Source organism: Anomaloglossus baeobatrachus, chromosome 4 (assembly GCF_048569485.1).
Source record: "Anomaloglossus baeobatrachus isolate aAnoBae1 chromosome 4, aAnoBae1.hap1, whole genome shotgun sequence".
NCBI lineage: Eukaryota > Metazoa > Chordata > Amphibia > Anura > Aromobatidae > Anomaloglossus > Anomaloglossus baeobatrachus.
This window is the reverse complement of record NC_134356.1, coordinates 625273066-625297289: the sequence shown is the minus strand read 5'-3', so window position 1 is coordinate 625297289 and position 24224 is coordinate 625273066. Positions and strand designations below refer to the sequence as shown.

General features: G+C 46.9%; 1 protein-coding gene across 2 annotated transcripts in view; it reads right to left on the bottom strand.

Moving 5' to 3' along the window:
* ADGRL1 (adhesion G protein-coupled receptor L1) overlaps positions 1-24224 on the bottom strand; it is a 551629-nt gene that overhangs the window by 377547 nt on the left and 149858 nt on the right. The window lies entirely within an intron of this gene.

Sequence of the window (24224 nt, the reverse complement as noted above, 5' to 3'; positions counted from 1 at the left end):
TTTACCCACAACCTTGAGCTTTCAGTCAAAGGGGCATGGCAGGTATGGTTTCAGTCACTGCTCAGTACACAGTGAGAGGTGGCTGTAACCGCACCCTGACACTGACTGATAGCCGGCTCCTCAGTGCATCAGTACACAGTGAGAGGTGGATATAACCACACCCCAGCACAGACTGATAGCCAGCTCCTGAGTGCATCAGTACACAGCTGGCTGTCAGTTACCACTCAGTACATAGTGATAGGTGGCTGGAACCACCACCTACCACTGACTGACAGCTGGCTTCTCAGTGCATCAGTACATAGCCAGCTGTCAGTCACTGTTAGAGCATAGTTACAGCTGCTGCTCATTATGAACAGAGTGATGACTGAACCATGCCAGCCGCTCTTCTAAGACTGAAAGATACAGGCTGCCTGGAGGACAAAAGGTAATTTCCTCCTGGCAGCGAGGCTCTCAGTGCATCAGAATACTATAAACTTGTAGATTAACCCTATATCTGATTTTTACATAACAGTTCCATATCAGCTTCCTCTCTATATATGGCCTCCATACGACCCCATGATAAAATTATGCCTTTATCAGGGAAGACCTGTCTTGATCTTTTGGATATATCAAACAGCAGGAGAAAAGCAGGTTTAAACACCGCGCCAAACCACAGGAGTCCAGATGAAGTTAGTAAAACTCTTCCCTTTATTTACACAGGTCTACGCGTTTCGAGGAGATGTCCGTCCTCTTCCTCAGGACAATATGCAGAGAATACTATAGCTGAAAAGGGGCCGCAGGCTCCCATATATATGTTATAAACGAGCCACGTGTTCACTAATTACGTCATCATCCTCCTCGTGACTCATGGACACGTGAGGGAGTTGATAAAGTTCTGAAAGTTGAAAAAAAGGAGAAAAAAAGGAGAAAAAAAGGAAGAAAAAAAGAGAGAAAAAAAGAGGAGAAAGGAACGAGTGGGAAAAAAAGGGGAAAAGAGCAAGAAAAAGGGAAAAAAAAACGCTGTGATGGAATATTTACTGATGAAAGGCAATCATCGGGAAAAACAGTGGTGGTTTCTCCTCTTTTTCTCTCTCTTTTTTTCTCCTTTTTTCAACTTTCAGAACTTTATCAACTCCCTCACATGTCCATGAGTCACGAGGAGGATGATGACGTAATTAGTGAATACGTAGCTCGTTTATTACATATATATGGGAGCCTGCGGCCCCTTTTCAGCTATAGTATTCTCTGCACATTGTCCTGAGGAAGAGGACGGACATGTCCTCGAAACGCGTAGACCTGTGTAAATAAAGGGGAGTTTTACTAACTTCATCTGGACTCCTGTGGTTTGGCGCGGTGTTTAAACCTGCTTTTCTCCTGCTGTTTGATATTCCTCATCGTTGCGGGACTGCTGCCTTCCACACTACATATATGTTTGCTAAGGGGTTGTGACTGGCACAACCCGACCAGGTGAGTGCTTCTGCTTGCATTCACCCTCTTGTGTCATACCGGGTAAGACCCTATTGCGCCTTTTCTCTCCACAGCTTTTTCTTGATCTTTTGGATGGCACATCTTATCTCAGCCCCCATATAGGACATGTATATGTCTCGCCGAGAAGACATTTAGGCAGTTTAGTCTACTTAACAACAGAACTAATGGTATTCCTTCATCCACAAATCCATGTTTACACGCAGAGTTTTCGTACACATTTTACGGAAGTATCTGCCAATTAGAGCAAAAGTATTACTAAAAATACAAATTTCCAGAATACATAATTGTTGCCTTCTCATTAAAAATAATAGACTTACAAGACTCACAAGGAAGTTGTGATGGTAAGTTCACTAATTGGATGCCTTTCTTGCTAGAAATGTTGTCTAGCTATCTTAGTAAATAACATTATGGGGGTGATGGATCCCGGGAATTAACTTGCTTGCATTAATGAATCTCAAGCAGTCTCAATTGGACTTTGGTGCTGCCTTATTCTGGATAAACACAGTCTTACACGGCTAGAAGTTAAACTCAATGTTTTTGACTGCCTACGCTATGTGTTCCGAAGTTGCATAAATTGAGGCCATACATCTTTAGGCTTGTAATGGTCAATGCCCACAGGGATATCTCATTGGCTATACAACGCGAACGAACATTGGCTTAGCCAATATGAAACCTTTTAGAAGTAATAAAGACAGTAGGAATATTGGTATCTTACATCTTCCTCAACTTGAAAGAGATACGTCTAAAGGCCCCGTTACACGCTACGATTTATCTGACTATCTTGTTAGCGATGTGACACGCCCAGATCGTAGTTACGATTTGCCGAGATCGCTCATAGGTCGTTTATTAGCGGTCACACGTAACTATCGCACAAACGACGCAACATCGTTCAGCGATATATTGATTGACCAAGGCGGTCGTGTGGATGTTGTTCGTCGTTGGCAGGGTGTGAAACGTACCACTATGTCTGCTGCGTTCCAAATGACGAACAATATTTTGAAAGTGAACGACGTATCAACGATCAACGATTTTCAACCTATTTGTGATCGTTCGGAGTCGCTCGTAGGTGTCACACGCAACGACGTCGCTAACAATGCCGGATGTGCGTCACAGAATCCATGACCCCGACGACATATCGTCAGATAAATCGTAGCGTGTAACGCCGCCTTTAGGCTAAGTGCACACGTCAGTATTTTGCCATCAGGCATGATCTGGTGAAAAAAGTGATGCAACGGATCCGGCGAAAAAAACGATCAGTCGCATCAGTTTTTTCCATCCATTTCTTCCATTTTTTGACGGACCTGTTTTGAAACTGAGCATGCTCAGTTAAAAAAAAACGGATCCGGCGCCCGTAATCCGTTTTTTGCCGTATTGCACCGGATCCGGCGTCCATAGGCTTCCATTATAAAACACGCCGTACACAAAAACGTTCACCTCAACGTTCCATCCGGCCGATGGACAAGCAAATTTTGCCGTATCCGGCGAAAGCCGGATGGAACGCAAGGCCATCCGGCGCAATCCGTCCCTAATAGAAGCCTATGGGGGAAAAAACACGTTTTTTCATGTTTCTGCCGGATTGCGCCTGATGGCCAAAAACTGATGTCTGTACGCAGCCTTACCCATCACAGTTCTGCGAAGAGTACAATAAAAAGTACGGCTGTCGCCAACACAATGAATGTGTGATGTCCGTCACTAGGTGGCGCTACATACTAATTGCATGTGGTGAATGGAGAAGTTGTCAGACAAGCCGAGGTGAGAAGCCAGGAGGTAACAACAGGACACTGGGAGCAGACAGAGACGAGGTCAAAATACAAGCCGAGGGTCAGGATTTCAAGAGAGTACGTATAAGATACAGGGATCAGGCGGGGATGTGGTCAGGAGGAGATCTGAGGTCAGAAGCCAGGAGGTAACGACAAAAACAGGAAGACAGGCAGAGAAGAGTCAACAACAGTCCAGAGTCGTGAGCCAAGATGACATCACTAAACAGTAAGGGAGCCGAGAGCACTGATGTATAACCAGGAAGTACAACTAGTGACGTTCCGGGCAAGCATGCTCCCTAATTAAGCAGAGCAATCACAAGGAACGAGGAGCATCTGCGTAGGCACCTCCCAGAACCAGCGTAAGACCCAGTTCTGAGAAACAACCCATACACAGATGCTCAAGACAAACAGCAGAGCATCTAAACCTGAAAAAAGCTCTGCGCAACAGCACAGCAAGCACTGACTCTGCAGGAGAGCACGGCAGAACACAACAACACAAGATGCTCTGTGCATCGGAACCATGACAAAAGGCAAAGAATTGGGTATAGAGCACATTAATTGTCACAGTTCGAGAGCTTATGAAACAACTTAGTGTCATGTTTCAGAGAACACCTCCAACCCGACTACTTTTATTTAGAGGGATATCTGAAATAAAAGCTAAACCCTTGTACCTTGATAGATAATTTCACATATCCACTTCCCTGTGATGTAGTCAAGATTTCGCCTGCTTCCACTCGACTAACATCCTACGATTTCACAGCACGACCTCTTGTTCTAGAGTTTTCCTTTATCTCGAAAGCTTCCTGCATTTTCTTCGCTGAATGCCCCTAATAAGGTTTATGATTGACACGCGTTGTGTACCAGGAGAATGTAGGCGGCCACAATGCACCTATGGTAAAGTCTTAGGTGCTAAGCCTATGTGGGGTAGGAACGCTGCCAAATATAGTATAAAGACAAGACTGCGGGCGTAGAGTCTAGATCATGGCCTCAGACCATTGAGGTCAAACATGTCTTATACTAAAAGAGAGTTTGTTGTGCTGGAGGCCTCGGTAGTAAGCGGGATCTTAAACCTTCCATTTATAGAACTTCCAAGAGCCAGACGACTACTCTAACGGATCTGATCACAGTTGACTCCTTCTACATATAGACTCCTGCACAACGACATGTCCATCTAATAGACTCCAGCATTACAAAATCAATATTTATACGAGATGGTCTCAGAAGTCTAGATGGAAATGTAGCGTTGATCTAGCTACGTGAACTCTCAGTCCCATCGAGGTTTTCTCCAATGCATTGCTTCTATTTCTGTTCTATTGACTGCTTAGTGAAAGACGTGACAGCCACCTATGGAGGGGGTATTGATTACTGATACTGTCTATAAAGAAGCGGCAAGAAACAGTTTCAAACGCTAAGAACCACTAGAAACTATGGTTAAGAAATCTGGATAGTTCAGCTGGACCAAGCAATTGATGACAACTTTAGATTTTACGAAGGCTGGACAACTCATTTTACCAGTATAGAATCTGCAAAACCTGTTACCTTTTAGGCTTGGGGCCTAGTTGCTAAAGTTCTGTTTTCCAAACCCTTTTCTTCGGGTCTACGCTGTATGGAGGTTGGTCTCTAGCCTCAGCGTTCTTTTGCGTTCAGTGTCTTGGTCAGTATTTAACACTAGAAGTCCCAGAAATTTAGAGCTCCCCCTGAAGTCCCGAAAGAGGGTCAAATGACCCTTAGTCCAAACTATTATCAAATACAATAAACTGAATAGAACTAACTAGAAACTAAATGGCTAAACTCAATGGAAAACAACAACCTCCTGTGGTGCGACAGTAATGGCCTTAATTACAGAACAAAAGACGATGATTATAGGATGTTCGCTAAAATCCTTCAGGTCATTCCACCCATCTCTGGGTTCCAAAGGTAGAAATGTTAAATGACCCCTCTCTGGGACTTCTAGTGTTAAAGAGGACCAACCACCAGGATTTTAATTTATAAACTAAAGCCAGTGCTATACTGGCGCTATCATGCTGATTCTATACATATCTTTATTTGTGATCGGATGTATACTTTCTGAAATACAGGCAAGTAAAGTTTGTGAAAAACACTGTTATTTGATTGATAGCAGCTACAGAATAGTGAATAAGTGGGTCGGGTTTTGCTATTTATTCCTGCACCTGCCTGCCTGTCTGTCCTTCCTCCCCCTGTCTCTGTTGTTACAGGGGGAGGAAGGACAGAGGGGAGAAAGGAAAGGCAGGCAGACAGGGGTGGGAATAACTAGTAAAACCCGACTCACCTGTTAGATATTCTGTAGCTGCTATCAATCAAATAACAGTGCATTTCACAAACTTTACTTGCCTGTATTTCAGAAAGTATACATCAACAGACTGGCGGGGGACACAGAACTGAGAGCAGAGGAGCATTATCAATCCAGGAGATAAGTAGAGATTTTTTACATTTATGCAGCACCCTGGGACCGTAAGTAAGGCCTTGTGCGCATAGTGCATTTTTTTGTTGCAGATTTGGTGCAGATTGTGGCATAAATCTGCATGTATATCTTCATGCCAGCTATCCCAGCAAAGTCAATGAGAATCCTGATGTGCTGTGCGCACGATGTTTATATGTTACTTACAGATTTGGTGCAGAAAATAATCTGCAGCGTGTCAATTGTTGGGGCATTTTTCCTGCGATTTTTAGCCCTTCCACCCATTGACGTAATTAAAGAAACACAAGGCAGAAAAATGCACCAAAATGCATTCATTTTTTGTGTAGTTTTTGGTGCATTTTTCTGTCAGAAGGTGTAGATTTCATGCAGAAAATTTCCGCACCAAATCTGCAATGTGCGCACATGGCCTAAGGCAGAAATGGCTAACCTTTTGAGTTTGGTGTGTCAAAATCCGTAAGAAAAAACAAGCATAACTCGGGTGGTGTGTCACATCTAGAAAAAACAATAATTTTGTGATATTTGAATTTTAATATATGTACTGTATTTATTAATAAAGCAAAAACAAATAATTCTTTACCTTACTTGCTTAGTGACTTTTTTTTAATTTCATTGGCTAAATCTTCAATTGAAGGTTGGTATTTCATACACTTTAAGCCCAAGCAAGCCCCCTCCCTCTCCCCCAGCAGTCATTATCTCTTCTTTCCCTCCCATTATCTCCTCTCCCCCAGCAGTCATTATCTCTTTTCCCCCAACAGTGATTATCCCCTCTCCCCCCAGCAGTCATTGTCTACTCGCCCCAGCAGTCATTATCTCCTTTCCCCCTCCCTCCCCTGAGTAGTCATTATTTTCTTTCCCCCTCAATCCCCCGAGCAGTTATTGCCACCTCTTCCTGTCCCAGCAGTCATTATCTCATCTTTCCCTCACTGGACCAAGAGTCACTGTCTCCTCTCCCCCTCCCTCCAGTCATTATCTCCTCTCCCCCCTCCCTCCAGTCATTATATCCTCTCCCCCTTGCTCCCCCCGAACAGTCATCTCATCTTTCCCTCCCTTCCCCAGCAGTCATTATCTCCTCTTCCCCTCCTTCCAGTCATTATCTCCTCTCCCCCTCCCTCCAGTCGTTATCTCCTCTCACCCCTCCCTCCAGTCATTATATCCTCTCCCCCTTGCTCCCTCCGAGCAGTCATCTCATCTTTCCCTCCCTCCCCCAGCAGTCATTATCTCCTCTTCCCCTCCCTTCCAGCAGTCATTAACTCCTCTTCCCCTCCCTTTCAGCAATCTTTATCTCCTCTTCTGCCAGCAGTCATATCTCCTCTCCCCCAGCAATTATTATTTCCTCTTCCCACACCAGTCATTATCTCCTCTCCCCCCATCAGTGATATCTCCTCTCTCCTCTAGCAGTCATATCTCCTCTCCCCCAGCATTCATATCTCCTCTTCCCCAGCAGTCATTATCTCCTCTCCCCCCCTCTCAGTGATATCTCCTCTCCCCTCTAGCAGTCATATCTCCTCTCCCCCAGTATTCATATCTCCTCTTCCCCAGCAGTCATTATCTCCTCTCCACCCAGCAGTCTTTATCTCCTCTTCCCCCAGTGTCGCGGGCGGAGGAGGGGACGCTGCGCTCTCCCACTGCTCGGGTCCGGCTGCCGCTGCTGCTGCTGCTCGGTGGTGGCTCGAGCAGTGGGCCGGATCCCGGGGACTCGAGTGGCGCTCCTCGCCCGTGAGTGAAAAGGGGATATTTGGTTGTGGGGGTTTTGATTATGGATATTGTCCGTGACGCCACCCACGGTTGTGGTGATTTTGGTGACACCACCGCTGCTCTAGACGGGGATCCCGGGAGCGGTGACTGGGAGCTGCCTTGTTGTTATTTCTTCCCTCCATGGGTAGGGGGGTTGGTTGTCCCGGGGCCCGGTGATGGGGTAGGGATGGATGGCAGGCAGGTTACGGGGCCTGGGAAGGTGCAGGGTCGTGGGGGCAGTGCTGTGCCGCACGGCACTGTGGTACTCACTCAGCCCAATGATGTAGACACAGTTCTCGGTAAAACACACGGCTGGATGGACGGGTCCCACAGACGGCTGCGGTGTTGTTGCTCCCAGCGGGTTGGTGGCAACTGCCTTTCCCTGCACCTAAGATGTCGGTACGGTTCCAATGGGTTCCCACCGGTAACCCGCTCCCCGGCTTGGATATGGGCCGGAGGAGCCCCTTTTGCCTGCAAGCGCTGGCCCTGAGAAACGGTTGCCTTGGCGGTGGCGGTGTCTCTCTCACTCGGTTGGACGGTTGCCTTCTGTCGGGACTTGACTGTTTGGAAACCCAGGAGGTCCCCTTCACTAACTGATTTGGCAAATTCACGGCGACTCCTAGCCTTGCCGGGGTCCGAAAAGCCCCTGCCAGTTGGTGCTGGCTTCTCTTTGTGTACCGGTCCGGTAGCGCCGGGCCACCGCCCGTCCACGGTCCTTACGGTAGACTCCAATCGGCCACTCCTGCAGACGGTCACCACCGTCTGCCAACCTTGCTGATCTGTCCGGGCCACACACCCGGACCAACTTCAGGCTGCTCAACTACTACTTCCTTCTGCTCACTTTCACCTCTCAAACTCATCTGCCTGGTTTTCCCGCCTCCAGGACTGTGAACTCCTCAGTGGGCGGGACCAACCGCCTGGCCCACCCCCTGGTGTGACCATCAGCCCCTGGAGGAAGGCAACAAGGGTTTTGTGTTCTGCCTTTGGTGTGCCTGCTGGGAGTGTGGGGTGTGTGGGTGTTGTGCTCTGTGGCCCCTGGCTTGTCCAGGGCGCCACACCAGCAGTCATATCTCCTCTCACCCCAGCAGTCATTATCTCCCCCTCCCTGCAATGGCACCTTTCTTCATGTTCTGCTCGGGAGGGTTATACAGAGGAGTGTTACGTACTGCGTGGTTCATAAGCACTCCAAATTCTAGAACTGCATGTGCGGCCTCCCGGGCCGGTCATTTCGGACCAGTCTAGGGCCGCACATGCAGTTCTAGTTAAATCACCGACAGCCACGGCTTGTCTTATAGATCGAAATGCGGTCTCATGTCCCGGCCACGCGTGTCAGCAGAAATGGCTTGGGTGTCACATCTGACACATGTGTCATAGGTTAGCCATCACTGGCCTAAGGGGTTGTTTAGTAGTAGATAACCCTTTAATGAGAGAATTTTTACTTTTGCAAAATGTAAATGATTTTTCTTTTCAAAACACTTTATGGTAAGAGAGAAAAAAATAATTCTGGACCCCATATGTGTGATCTCTGTAGTTGGACAGGGGCCTATTAGGTAAAAGTACGTACTGTCTCTTTAAAAGCCCCTTAGGGGTACTTTGCACACTGCGACATCGCTAGCCGATTGTAGCGATGCCGAGCGCGATAGTCCCCGCCTCCGTTGCACATGCGATCTCTTGTGATAGCTGCCGTAGAGAACATTATCGCTACGACAGCTTCACACACACTTACCTGCCCTGCGACGTCGCTCTGGCCGGCGACCCGCCTCCTTCCTAAGGGGGGCGGGTCGTGCGGCGTCACAGCGACATCACACAGCAGGCGGCCAATAGAAGCGGAGGGGCGGAGATGAGCGGGACGTAAACATCCCGCCCACCTCCTTCCTTCCTCCTTGCAGGCGGGACGCAGGTAAGGAAAAGTTCCTCGTTCCTGCGGCTTCATACACAGCGATGTGTGCGGCCGCAGGAACGAGGAACTACATCGTACCTGTCGCTGCAGCAAAATTATGGAAATGACTGACACTACACAGATCATACAATTTCGACACTTTTGCGATCGTTAATCGTAGCAAAAAGGATTTACATACTCCGATCTCGACAACGACGCCGGATGTGCGTCACTTTCGATTTGACCCCAACGATATCGCAGCTGCCATGTCGTAGTGTGCAAAGTACCCCTTACAGACATAATAGGGCGCTCTATGATGAGTTATTGGAGAACAAGCGTGCCATATACTGTTCCTGCAGAAGAGGCCTATCCATATGTGTCAGCCCCTGGGCACCCAATTACTCATAAGGCCTCCTGTGTCATCCATACAGTTTACATATTGGTAGAAACCTGGACCATTGTTCCCGGGATATATTTCATGTTGTCATTACCGGTGCAGAGAGAGAGAAGGGCAATGTGGTTATTACAAATGTACGGGCTAGATAATATTGTTACACAGAGCGGTGGGTTCATTACCATGGAATTGAGATGCTTATCACCATTGTAGAGCAATATTTGTGCATTATCTGGGTAGAGAAAGCCTCTGCTTTGCTTCCTAGCACTGTATATCATGAGTCTGTCAATGTGCACAGATCCAGGCTTCATTATACACCGAGCTCGGCTCATACAGCGTCGCTACATTACAGAGACGATGCAGATAATCTACTCGATATGTACAGGCCCCTCATACAAATAGGCGAGATAGGAGAACATCATGTACACACAACGTATGCACATTACCTGGATTGTTTCTGCTACGTTGTCTATACACAGTACAATGGAAAGATATATGGGCACCGCAAGGTATTCCCAGCCAGGCTCGATTATGTATTGTCCCAGGTGCACGGATGGCAGACGGTGTTTGGAGACCTTACTGGTGTATGAAGGCCAAAACCTGCTCTCTGATGATTCTCAGCATGAAATAGGTGGCGTATATGGCTATCTCCATTAGAAGTGGATGCAGCTGCGGCCACATCTGGATCATTCATACAGGAGAGTATGAGACTCCTGTTCTTAGGATCATTGGGGATAATCACTTCATCACCTCTCCTGTGAGTAGGTATACATGTTCTTAGTACAAAGACCCTATAAGGGTTAATTTCTATTATTTGGAGTCTGACTTATGAAGGGTGACAGGGATTGGTCTCTATTAATATATAAACATCTGGCTATGGGAGCTGATTTATACCAGCAGAGGGTGATGAGAAGTAATCTCTACTTATAGAGGGTGATCTGGGCTGATCTCTACCAATAGAGGGTGATCGGGACTGATCTCTAACCAATAGAAGGTGATCAGGGCTGATCTCTACCAATAGAAGTTGATCGGGGCTGATCTCTACCAATAGAGGGTGATCCGGGCTGATCTCTACCAATAGAAGGTGATCAGGGCTGATCTCTACCAATAGAAGGTGATCAGGGCTGATCTCTACCAATAGAGGTTAATCAGAGATGATCTCTACCAATAGAGGGTGATCGGGACTGATCTCTACCAATAGAAGGTGATCAGGGCTGATCTTTACCAATAGAAGGTGATCAGGTCTGATCTTTACCAATAGAGAGACTGTGATTGGAGCTAATCTCTAGTTATTGAGTGTGATCAGGGCTGGTTTTTACCAATGGAAGGTGATTGAGGCTGATCTCTACTAACTGAGGGTGATCAGCTTTGATTTCTACTTATAGAGGGTGATTGTCGCGGGCGGGGAGGAGGATGTCAGCACACCACGCTCACCCCTTCTGCTCGGGTCCGGCGGTTGCTGCTCAGTGGTGGCTCGAGCTGTGGGCCGGATCCCGGGGGTTTCTCGAGCGGCACTCCTCGCCCGTGAGTGAAAGGGGGTTGTTGGGTGTGGGGATAGTTTATTGTCCGTGACGCCACCCACGGTTGTGGTGATTGCACCACCGCTGCTCTATATGGGGATCCCGGGGATGGTGATGCGGAGCAGCCAGGTGTTGTGTTGCCCCTCCGTGGGTAGGGGTTGGTGATCCCGGGGCCCGGAGATGGCTTGGGAGGTGCAGGGCCTGGTGGGCGCAGGGACGCGGGGGCAGCGCTGTGCCTTGCGGCACTGTGGTACTCACTCAGCCTGAGACGTTGACACAGTTTTTACGGTAAACCAAACGGCTGGTAAGACGGTCCCACGGACGGCTGCACTTGCTCTCCCAGTAGGTGACGGTGATGTCCCTCTTCCTGGCACCTTTGTGTACTTGTTGGTTGCGATGGGTCCCCACCGGTAACCCGCTCCCCGGCTTCAAGCTGGACCGGAGGAGCTCTACTCTTTGCCCGCAGGCGCTGGCCCTGAGAAACTGGTGCCTTGGCGGTGGCGGTGTCTCTCCTACTCTGGTTGGGCTGTTGCCTTCAATCGGGACTTGGTTGTTGGGGGATCTACGTCCCCTTCACTGATGGATTTGGCAAATTCTGGCGACTCCTAGCCTTGCCGGGGTCCGAGAGGCCCCTGCCCTGGTGCTGACTGTCCTTCGGAACACTGCTCCAGACCGCCGGGCACACAGCCTCCGGGGTCCTTCCAGGAACTTCCAAACGGTCCCCCTCCAGACAGTCACCGCCGTTGCTGACCTTGCTGACCTGTCCTGCACACAGCTGGACTACTTCAGGCTTTTGCACACTCTTTCTGTTCTGTCACCACTCTTGCTTTCCTCCTTTACCACTTTACTTCCTTCTACTTTCACTTCCTTAACTCATCTTAGCTGTTTACTCCTTCACTGCCCTAGCTAGACTTCAACTGCCGGTTTTTCCCGCCTCCAGAGCTGTGATCTCCTCGGTGGGCGGAGCCAACCGCCTGGCCCACCCCCTGGTGTGAATCATCAGCCTCTGGAGGAAGGCAACAAGGATTTTTTGGTTAGCTTTGGTGTTCCTAACTGGGATGTAGGGTGTGGTGGTGTGTGACCTGTGTCCCCTGGCTTGCCCAGGGCGACACATGATCAGTACTGATCTCTACCAATAAAGGGTGAACTGGGCTGATCTCTACCAACAGAAGTTGATCGGGGCTGATCTCTACTTATAGAAAGTGATCAGTGCTGGTCTCTATTTCTAGAAGGTGATCAGTGCTCATCGCTACCAAAAGACTGTGATTGGAGCTAGTCTCTACCCATAAATAGTGATCAGGGCTGATCTCTACGATTAGAAGGTGATCGGGGCTGATCTTTACTTATAGAGGGGGATCAGGGCTGATAACATCTGCAAGGAGTTTGTATGTTCTCACCGTGTTTGCGTGGGTTTCCTCTTTGTACTCCAGTTTCCTCCCACACTCCAAATTCATTCTGATAGGGACCTTAGATTGTGAGCCCCAATGGGGAGAGTGTTTCTGATATACAGTGTGTCCACCCATATCCTGTCCACCGCCATTAACTTGAGAACGGCGGCAGCTATAGGCAAAGAAGTGGTGTAAAGGTATAGTAAAGTAGCCATGCGCTACGCAATGAAGCCACCTATAGCACCACCTGGTGGAAAACAACGGAGTTAGCATTTTTATCTCTAAAACGGAACGAGATAGAGAAAAAATGTGAATTACAAAGTTGTAGGGCATCACCAATTCAATACAAATCGACACCTTGCATACAGAAATGCTATGATATGAAACCCATGACCCCCCCCAAAACATTGAATTCTGGTCACGCATATGGCACTCATTTAACTTTGATGCTCAAAGTGGCCCCCGTCAGCTGCAATGCACATCTGGCCTCTGCACAGCATACTGTATCTTGCTGCACGTTGTGCAATATGGTAGGTGACACGTTTGCACAAGCATCTGTAATACGTCGTCGTAGGTCCTGCAATGTTGGTGGAGGGGTCGCATACACCTGCTGTTTGATGTGACCTCACAGAAAGAAGTCCAATGGCGTCAGGGCAGGTGAGCGTGGAGGCCACTCCATTCAGCCACCATACCCAATGACTTGTAGGAAGGTCTCCATGAGGTATCGCTTCACATCCGCAGCCTTGTGAGGTTTACACGTTCTAATCATAGCATTTCTGTATGCAAGGTGTCGATTCGTGTTGAATTGATGATGCCCTACAACTTTGTAATTCACTTTTTTTCTCTATCTTGTTCCATTTTCGAGATAAAAATGCTAACTCCATTGTATTCCCATCAGGTGGCGCTATAGGTGGTTTCATTGCATAACGCATGGCTACTTTACTATACCTAGACACACTTCTATGCCTATAGCTGCCGCCGTTCTCAAGTTACTGGCGGTGGACAGGATATGGGTGGACACACTGTATGTAAATTGACTGATTGCTCTCAGTGAGAGAAACAAAATTATAATAAAAATGTATGTAAAGTGCAGTAGAATTAATGGAGCTATATAAGTTAATAAATATTATCTTTACCAATGAAATGTGATCGGGACTGATCTCTACTTATAGAGGGTGATCAGGTCTGATTTCTTCTATTTGAGGGTGAGCAGGGCTGGTCTCTAATAATGGTGATGAGGCTGATGTCTGTTGCTAGAGGTTGATGGGGCTGATCTCTAAGTAAATGGTGATAGGTCCGATCTCCATTACTAGTGAGTAAGGGGCTGTTGTCTATTATTAAGAAGTGATGGGGCTGATCTCTATAAGTAAATGGTGATAGGTCCAATCTTCATTACTAGAGAGTAAGGGGCTGTTGTCTATTATTAAGTAGTGATGGGGCTGATCTCTATAACTGAATGGTGATAGGGCCGATCCCTCTCCTAAAGACTAAGGGGCTGTTCTCTATTACTAAGTAGTGATGGGGCTGATCTCTATAACTGAATGGTAATAGGTCCGATCTCCTCTACTAAAGACTAAGGGGCTGTTCTCTATTATTAAGTAGTGATGGGGCTGATCTCTATAAGTAAATGGTGATAGGTCTGATCTCTATTACTAGAGAGTAAGGGGCTGTTCTCTATTATTAAGTAGTGATGGGGCTGATCTCTATAACTGAATGGTGATAGGTCCGATCCCTCTCCTAAAGACTAAGGGGCTGTTCTCTATTACTAAGTAGTGATGGGGCTGATCTCTATAACTGAATGGTAATAGGTCCGATCTCCTCTACTAAAGACTAAGGGGCTGTTCTCTGTTATTAAGTAGTGATGGGGCTGATTTCTGCTCCTAGGGGGTGTGAGGTTATCCTCTACAATACAGGGTCACAGGTCTGATGTCTCCCATAAGCTGATATCTCTGGTTTCCACTAGTCGAGGATGATAGGGGCTAATTTCCGTTAACGCAGGGTAATGGCGGCTGATCCCCATTACTATGGAGTGATGAGTGGTGACCTGATATAATATATAGTGTATTAGCAGACGAGGACACAGACTTCTATCTAAACTGACCCATCCTAATAAGCAGTAAGTTAGAAGATAAGAATGGCTGATGACCGCTTGTTTCTCAATAGGAGAGATGTAATGAGGCCGCCTCCACATTCACAGTAATGATCCCAACATGAAGAATAAGGGTGTTTGAAGTTCAGTGCAGAGATAGCCTCCCGCGTCTTCTACCTCTGATTATTTTATATAGACATTTTTTTTGTCCCCTTTTTATATGATGACATAAGTGACATCAGTACCTGATAATCAAACGCCAACGCCACCAAAAATCTGTAATTTTCCTATATTTGTTGGGCTCGTCATGCCAGCTAGTTCTTCACAGATGACTAGTAATAACATTGCTGACAGAGACCAATAAAGAGTGGATGCAAAAGTCTACACACCCCTGTTAAAATGCCTAATCACACAAAAGAAGAATCATTTGGAGAACTTTTCCCACCTTTATTGTAACCCACAATCTGTGACGTTCAATTGTCAAACAAACTGAAGACTTTTTGTAATGGAAGATGAAGAACTAAAAGAATGTGGTTGCATAAATATGCACACCCTTAAAATAACACTTCATTAAAATATCCTTTGAATTTATGACATCATTCAATCTTTTTGGGCTGGAGTCCATCAGGATGGCACATCTGGAATTGGTGATCTTTGCCCCCTCCTCCTTGCAGTAGCTCCTACCTAAACTATCAGATTATAGGGGCATCTCCTGTGTACGGCGCCCTCTTCAGGTCACCCACACATTTTCATTTGGATTCATTTCTGGGCTCTGGTTGGGCCATTCCAAAACTGTGATCTTCTCATGATTGTCACAATTCCTCTGTGCGGAGCATCTTGCACTCAGGTGATGTTCTGCTGCACTACAGAGCCAGCAGTGACATTATTCCTTTATGCAGAGCATTTTGCATATTTGGAGATGCTCTGCTGTGTTTCTCTGAGTACTTGCTGACAGGTAGTATGACAGTACATGACTCCATACAGGTTTTGGGAGGTGCTGATTACTCAGGTGTTCCACCTTCCTTTTAATTGCTCTGTTTCATTACTCTCATGCCCTCCCAGAACCTCGCCAGTCGTACTCTCTGGTTCTGCAGTTGTGCTCTTGGCTTGTGTTTTGTGCTTGTGTTCTGTTCTAAGTTTCTTGACCCTGGACCGTTATCTGACCACGTTCCAGATAATTGCTCTTTTTCATTACTGAGCATGCTCTCACAGAACCTCGCCAGTCGTACTTCCTGGTTCTGCAGTTATGCTCTTGGCTTGTGTTTGTACTTGTGTTCTGATCTAAGTTTCTTGACCCTGGACCGTTATCTGACCACGTTCCTAGTAATGGCTCTGTTTCATTACTGAGCATGCTCTCCCAAAACTTTGCCAGTCATACTTCCTGGTTCTGTAGTTGTGCTCATGGCTTGTGTTTGTGCTTATGTTCTGATCTCAGTTTTTTTTTACCCCGGATCGTTATTTGACTCCTCTCTGCCTGCTCCCTGTTTTTATCTTTACCTCCTGGCTTTGGACCTTAGACCACTCCCTGACCAAGTCTCTGTCTGCTCCGTGAATCTATACGTACTCTCCTGGAATTCTGATCCTTGGCCTGTGACTTGACTGCTCTTCTGTTTACTCTCTGTGTCCTGACGTGTCCTCCTGTTACCTGACCCCAGTTTGTCTGACTACTCTTCTGTCTTTACCATCCGTAAGTAGTGAGTAGCAGCACAATAATGAAGCCATTCTTTTGTGTTTTGGAGGTATACTTAGGGTCATTGTCATGCTGAAAGGTAAAATTCTGTTTCAGTTTCAGCTTTTTAGCAGAGACCTGAAGGTTTTGATGCAGAATTGACTTATATTTGGAACTGTTCATAACTCCCTCCACCTTGATTAAAGCTTCAGTTCCAGCTGCTGAAAAACAGCCCCAAAGCAAAATACTGTCTCCACCTGTCATGCTCGGTCCGGGGAAGAACCAAGTGAATGATGAAAGGGAAGGGAAACCCTATGTTTAGGGAAGGGGGAGTTGGCGACCCCTGACCAAGCATACAGCTGGTCCCTGGCTTCCCTCACCACCCTAGATAGGTTCCACACTTATGCGCCGAGCCGATACCTGACCCTGACTGCTCCTGAAATAGGCCCTAGGTAAGGAATGGATGGGATGAGCACTAGTCAACCCCACAAAGCTCTAAAGAAGACACAGGGATACCAAACAAGGAAAAAGTAAACTAATAAATTCTCTCCAGATGACTCAAGGAGAGGAACTGCAACAAGAATTTTTTTCCAGATGAATACAAGCTGACTGCTTGCACTGAAGACTTGATAATGGTATTAGACCCATCACCAGCACAGAGTAAGAGGGAATGAGGGTATTTAAAGACACAAAGGGACGTGCTGAAGATTAACAGCTGAAAGGTGAGGAAATCCGCAGAGTCCTAAAGAGGAAGAAATAAACCCTCAGAAGGCAAAAAGGGAAAGTAAGAGAGCAGCTTGTGTAGCCAAATCTGCGACCTTCTACAGCCGGAAACTACAGTACTGTGTGCCAAGCGTGACACACCTGTGACACCACCATGCTTCACAGTGTGTATGGTGTTCTTTTGGTGATGTGCAGTGTTGGTTTGGTGACAACCATACCTTTTGGAAAAGTTCAATCTCAGTCTCATAACACGTTTTCCCACATACTTTTGGCAGACCTGATGTTTGGTAAAACATAGTTGAGGGTGGACATTTTTCTTTGCAAGCAAAAGCATTTGTTTTGCCACCCTACCCCACAGGCAAGACATATAAAGGACACGGGAGATTGTTGTCACATGTAGCACACAACCACTACTTGCCAGAGAAAATCCTGCAGCTGCTTTAATATCACTGTAGGCCTCTCGCCAGCCTCCTGGACTAATTTTCCTCTCGTCTCCTCGTTAATTTTTAAGAGACGTCTAGTTCTAATTAATGACAATATTGTGCTACATTTAAGGAAACAATGAGATCCCTTTGCTGTGTTTCAAGCTGTTTACAGACCATTGCTGTTACTGTAAATGGTCTGTAAACAGTTAAACGTTATATGGGGTTAATGAGAATCTCTGTAACTGATGGCAGCCGTGTACTGACTACATGAGCGTAAATGTATAAACCTAACCACATCCCCAGTTACTGTAAAACAGGGTGTTCACACTTTTGCAACCACATTCATTTTGGTTATGTTATTTTTAATTTCCCCTTCAGAATTATTTTTCTCTATATATTTGTACAGATTATGGATGAGATTAAAGGTAGAAAAAGATCTGAAATGATCCGTTTTGGCATGATTTTTTTACATGACAAAATCCTGGCATTTAACAGGGGTGTGTAGACTTTTAATATAAACTATATAGTTCCACGAAACAAGAAATATAATCTCCAGGTTTATTTGGCCATTGGATGGAGATTTACAATGGGACCCCTGTCATTCGCATGATACCTGGGCATTTTTAGCCAGATTACCATTGACCTACCAAATATAGTGGGCTCTATGGCCAACCCTGCCCTACCAAGGAGCAGAGATATAGCCCTCACCCCATAGGTAATACTGGGCACTAAAATCTCATATATGCGCATACAAATTAGACCTATTATACACAGGCAGCCAAGCTCTATAATGACCCAGTGTGTCTATTTCTGAATGTATAGAGTATATCAGACTTAAATTGATTCTGTAACCAGGGTTTTGCCACATAACTTAGGAGCAGAATCATGTAGGGGCAGAGATCCTGATTCCATCCATGGATGCTTTCTGTAGTTTTCATTAAAGGGGCTGTCTGGGACTTTAACATTGATGGCATCTCCTTAGGATAGGTCATCATTGTCTGATCGGTGGGGGTCCGACATCCCGCACCCACGCTGAACAGCTGTTGCTAATGCTGCCCTTGGCCAGAGCTACTCAGTTGTGGAGCAGTATAGCACAACACCGTTGATTGAATAGTGGCCATGGCCTGGTACTGCATACCCCCTATTGGTTTAAATAGGGGGCGGATATCCAGTACCCAGCTGTGGCCACTATACAGTTGACGGAGCTGTACTGTGGAGCTCCCCAACTGAGTGGTAGCACCGGGGACATCTGATTGGCAGGGGTGCCAGGTTTTAGACCCTCACTGGTCAGAAATTGATGATCTAAGCTAAGGATAGGCCATCAATGTTAATGTCCTGGACAACCCCTGTAAATCTGTGGCGCCCTGGACAAGCCAGGACGTCACAGGTACTGCAACAACACACCCCACACCCCGGCTAGGCACATCTAGGTCAAACACAAATCCTTGTTGCCTCCCTCCAGGGGTTGATGTCCACACCAGGGGGGTGGGCCAGGCGGTTGGCCCCGCCCACCGAGGAGTTCACAGTCCTGGAGGTGGGAAAAAGGAGTCAGATCAGATTAGTTTTAGAGTTTTGGAGTAGGAGAGAGTGAAGTGGCAGTAGAGGAGACTGACTGTGTCCGGGTGCGTGGCCCGGGCACATACAGCAAGGTTGGCAGACGGTGGTGACCGTCTGCAGGAGAGGCTGATTGAAGTGAACCGTAAGGACCGGGGACGGGCGGTGGCCCGCCGGTACCGGATCGGGGAGCGAAGAGAAGCCAGCACCATTCGGCAGGGCTTACGGACCCCGACCAGGCTAGGAGTCGCCGTAAAACCGGTCAAATCCGTTAGCGAAGGGAACCTCCGGGGTTTCCCAGCAGTCAAGACCCGATTGAAGGCAACCGCTCAAACCGTGAAGGGAAATACAGTCACCGCCAAGGCTACAGTTCCCAGGGCCAGAGCCTGCGGGCAAAAGGGGCTCCCTCAGCATCCATCCAAGCTGGGGAGCGGGTTACCAGTGGGAAGCCATTGGAACCGTGAACGTAACACAGGTGCAGGGAAAGGCAGTCACCACCAACCTACCGGGAGAGCTACCGCAGCCGTCTGTGGGACCCGTCCATCCAGCCGTTTGTTTTACCGGAGACTTTGCATTCATCATTGGCTGAGTGAGTACCACCGTGCCGTGCGGCACAGCGCTGCCCCCGCGACCCTGCACCTCACCAGGCCCCGTAGCCCGCCTGCCATCCCTACCTCACCGGGCCCCGGGACAACCAACCCCCCTACCCACGGAGGGGAGAAACAACATCCAAGCTGCTCCCTGTCATCGCTCCCGGGATCCCCGTCCAGAGCAGCAGTAGTGTCACAACCTCACCACAACCGTGGGTGGCGTCACGGACAATATCCCTAAACCAAAACCACCCCCCCTTTCACTCACGGGCGAGGAGCGCCGCTCGAGTCCCCGGGATCCGGCCCACCGCTTGAGCCACCACCGAGCAGCAGCAGCAGCCGGACCCGAGCAGTGGGTGAGCGCAGCGTCCCCTCCCCGCCCGCAACAAATCAGTGTTTTATCAACAGGATATGCAGTACCCAGCTGTGCTGTGCAGCTCCCCAACTGAGTGGTGTCACCGGGAACATCTGATCAGCGAGAGTGCTGGGTGTTGCATCTTCACTGATCAATAATTGATTACCTATACTAAAGGGTACTTTGCACGCTGCGACATCGCTAGCCGATTGTTGCGATGCCGAGCGCGAAAGTACCCTTTGCAGATGCAATCTCTTCTTATAGCTGCCGTAGAGAACATTATCGCTACGGCAGCTTCACATGCACTTACCTGCCCTGCGATGTCGCTCTGGCCGGCGACCCACCTCCTTCCTAAGGGGGCAGGTCGTGCGGCGTCACAGCGACATCACACGGCAGGCGGCCAATAGAAGCGGAGGGGCGGAGATGAGCGGGACATCAACATCCCGCCCACCTCTTTCCTTCCTCATTGCCGGTGGAGGCAGGTAGGAGATGTTCCTCGCTCCTGCGGCTTCATACACAGCGATGTGTGCTGCCGCAGGAGCGAGGAACAACATCGTACCTGTCGCTGTAGCGAAATTATGGAAATGTCCGACACTACACAGATCACTGATTTACGACGCTTTTGCGATCGTTTATCGGCGCATCTAGACTTTACACGTTGCGACATCGTAACCGGCACCGGATGTGCGTCACTTTCGATTTGACCCCAGCAATATCGCAGTAGCGATGTCGCAACATGCGAAGTACCCCTAAGAGTCAGTCACTGAGCAATCAGGTTGATTGGGCATCCATTGTAGACTGGCAGCGGCTTTCTATTTTGGCTCATAGAGAGGGTCTCCAAAGGGGGAACTCCCTCCATGACATCCATATGTTCAATCAGGGCCCCCTGACCGGGGATGTCTGCATGACACAACCCTTTATATGTACAGTATACACAACACTGACAGACAATTCTACTTAGAACATTCGCACAAGTGATCTATAATATATATTTCCCCTGAAATAAGTCCTTGACAAAGTATATTTTTTTTTAGAAAGCTGAGTGACTTACAAGATGGCAACTCCTGTATTACAGCACGGATCGGGAGTGTCACCCTGACCCTACGCTTTCTGTCTGAATCATCAATGCTTAATACTAAATTTGCCAAGTTATGAAGCAATAAAGGCGAAAGAGATAAAAGAAATGTACGACTGCATAACTAGATGTGCCGCTCAGAAGTCTGGAAAAGCTGGTCAAAAAGCCCCATGGCAATTATCATGGCACCTAGATTGTCAAAAAATGCATCAATTTCAAGAACAATCTGATGATCAATCATAGACGGCCATGTGATATCTAGACTTGCCCAATAAACATGTATATGAGATGGATTTAAAGAGGACCAATCACCAGGATTTTCCTATATAACCTAAAGCCAGTGCTATACTGACACCATCATGCTGATTCTATACATACCTTTAGTTGCCAGCTAACATGTATAGTTTTTAAAGTACAGACAAGTAAAGCTTGTAAAATGAACAGTTTTTTGATTGACAGCAGCTGCAGCAGCTAATAGCTGGGTTGGGGTTTAATAGTTATTCCTGGCCCCCGGCCTGTCCATCCTTCCCCTATCTATTATTTATGCTGCCCCCCAACAATGCTAATTCCATTACAGAATGTTGTGGCTACAAATCATGGTGATCCGTGTGATCAGAAGGAGCGGGACCACAGCCAACATAGCTGATACCAGGAAGCAACATTATTTTTTCTGTTGGCTGAGGCTCCTCCCCTCCTGGTCACATGGGTATGACATCAGCACAGGTCCTTTTAACCACCATGATTTATAGGCACAACCTTCTATAATGGAATTAGCATAAATAATAGATAGGGGAAGGACAGACAGGAAGGGGGGCAGGAATCACTATCAAACCTCACCCCAGCGATTAGCTGCTTGGCACCTGCTGTCAATCAAAAAACTTTTCATTTTACAAGCCTTCCTTGCTTGCGTTTCAAAAACCATACAATTTAGACAATTTAGCTGACAACTAAAGTATGTATAGAATCAGCATGATAGTGCCAGTATAGCAGTGGCTTTAGGTTATATAAGAAAATCCTGGTGATTGGTTCCCTTTAAAGGGCTAGTCTTATCTCCAAGATCCTATCCCAATATGTAGTAGGTGTAATAATAATAATATTAGCAAATATCTGCAATTAGAAATGTAGTATAGTTCTCCTGACTTGCTATGTCTCTTACCTCATGTGCAGGGTATTGCAGCTTTGGTACTAGTGACAGTTTGTTGCTTGTGGTTGTAACCATGGATACCTAAGCTGCAATGTCATGCACATGAGGTAAGAAACTTAGCTAATCAGGAGAACTATACTACATTTCTGGTTGGAGATATTTGCTATTATTATTATTATGATTACATCTACTACATATTGGCATAGGATCTTGAAGGAGGGAATAACCCTTTAAGTGTCTGCCAGGAACATCCAATATCACTCTTTTCTAGAAAGAGCAATATCTTTTGGGCAGGTTGATTCTAACTGTTGAGATCCTAGTTTCCTCTAGTGGGAGATGAAAGAGGAACACAAGCCTATCCGAGTAGACTAGAGATCAGGCAAGCCACTTGTCATGCCAGAGTGTACAGACGCTCAGCGTGCAGTGTGACATAAGGCGAATGACCGGAATAGTATAGAAGGAAGGCCCTGGCTATAGGGATAGTGGAGAGGGGACAACTCCTGCAACTCACCTGAGTCTGTACCTTACACTCCCTAATGTCCCTATACAGGCCCTTCCCCTTGTCGCCATCATGTGCCTAGACCCTTGCTTGCCCTGAGCTCACTCTGGCTAGTGAGCAAGCCGTCAAGAAAACTAGTCTCACCACTGCAATAATACAACACAAAGTAAAGGAGACAGACAGAGGGAAAATATACACAAAAAAGAAAAACACTCCAAGCTCCTCCAATGTAGCTAAACACTACAGCTGCAACAGTCAAGACTACCCAGCTTCTTAAAGAGACTGGATCCTTCCAAAGTGTTCAGCATAAGAATGAGAATCTATAACTGGCATCAGATGGTAAGGCACGTGATTTTATATAGTGAAGGAGAGTGGTCACAAAAGAACTGCACCTGAGATTAAGGCTAACATAGACAGCCAGATAAGAAAGAGCCCTTAACCCATGCAAACTGGATATACTCAAATACAAGTTGTAAATCTTTGAACAATAAGGCGTTGTGACCTTCTGGTCCTAGACTTTCCAGAGAGAGACACCACTAGATCACAAAGAAATCTATCATACAGTAAGATTTAAAGGGAACCTGTCACCACTTTTTTGGCCTATAAGCGGCAGCCACCACCACCGGGCTCTTATATACAGCATTCTAACATGCTGTATATAAGAGCCCAGGCTGGGGGTATAACATAAAAAACGCGCTGTGTGCCTTATAGGAGTCTTCGTTGTCCGGCGCCGGCGCCTCCTCTTTCGGCCATCTTTGTCCTCTTTCTGAAGTCTGTGCGCATGACACGTCTACGTCATACACACTCGCCGGTCCCGCGCATGTGCACTACAATACTTTGATCTGCCGTGCTCAGGACCTGAATGCCGGCGAGAGTGGATGACGTCGGACCCGTCATGCACCACGGCTTCAGAAGAAGGAGAACAAAGATGGCCAAAAGAGGCGGCGTCGATACCGGAGAACGGAGACGCCCATAAGTGCCACCGCGAAACCTTTAGGTAAGTATTATAAAGTGTTTTTTATGTTATACCCCCGGCCTGGGCTCTTATATACAGCATGTTAAAATGCTGTATATAAATGCCCGGTGGTGGTGGTCGCAGCTTATAGGCCGAAAAAGTGGTGACAGATTCCCTTTAAAAATGGCTAAACAAGAATTTTCATCAATCGTTTTTTATTTTTTAAGAGATGAACTTTTTAATTTTTAGGTTTTAACATTCACACAACTTTATTCAAAAATATTTGTCCTCTTTTTGATAATGTCATTGGGTGGGTTAATCCCGACCTGGAGATTCCAGTTTATTCTAGAGGGAGAAGATAAGGGGGCGCTATCCTATCCAAATGGACAAGAAATCAGGCGATCCACTCCATCACTAATAAAACAATAACGTCTTTAGAAATGGTGAAGTAGAAAATTAATAGTTTGTTAGTTTTTTGAGAGTTTAACTTTTTGATTTTTATGCTTTAGCATTCACATAACTGTATTCATAAATACTTGTCCTCTACTTGACTATTTTTCGGAA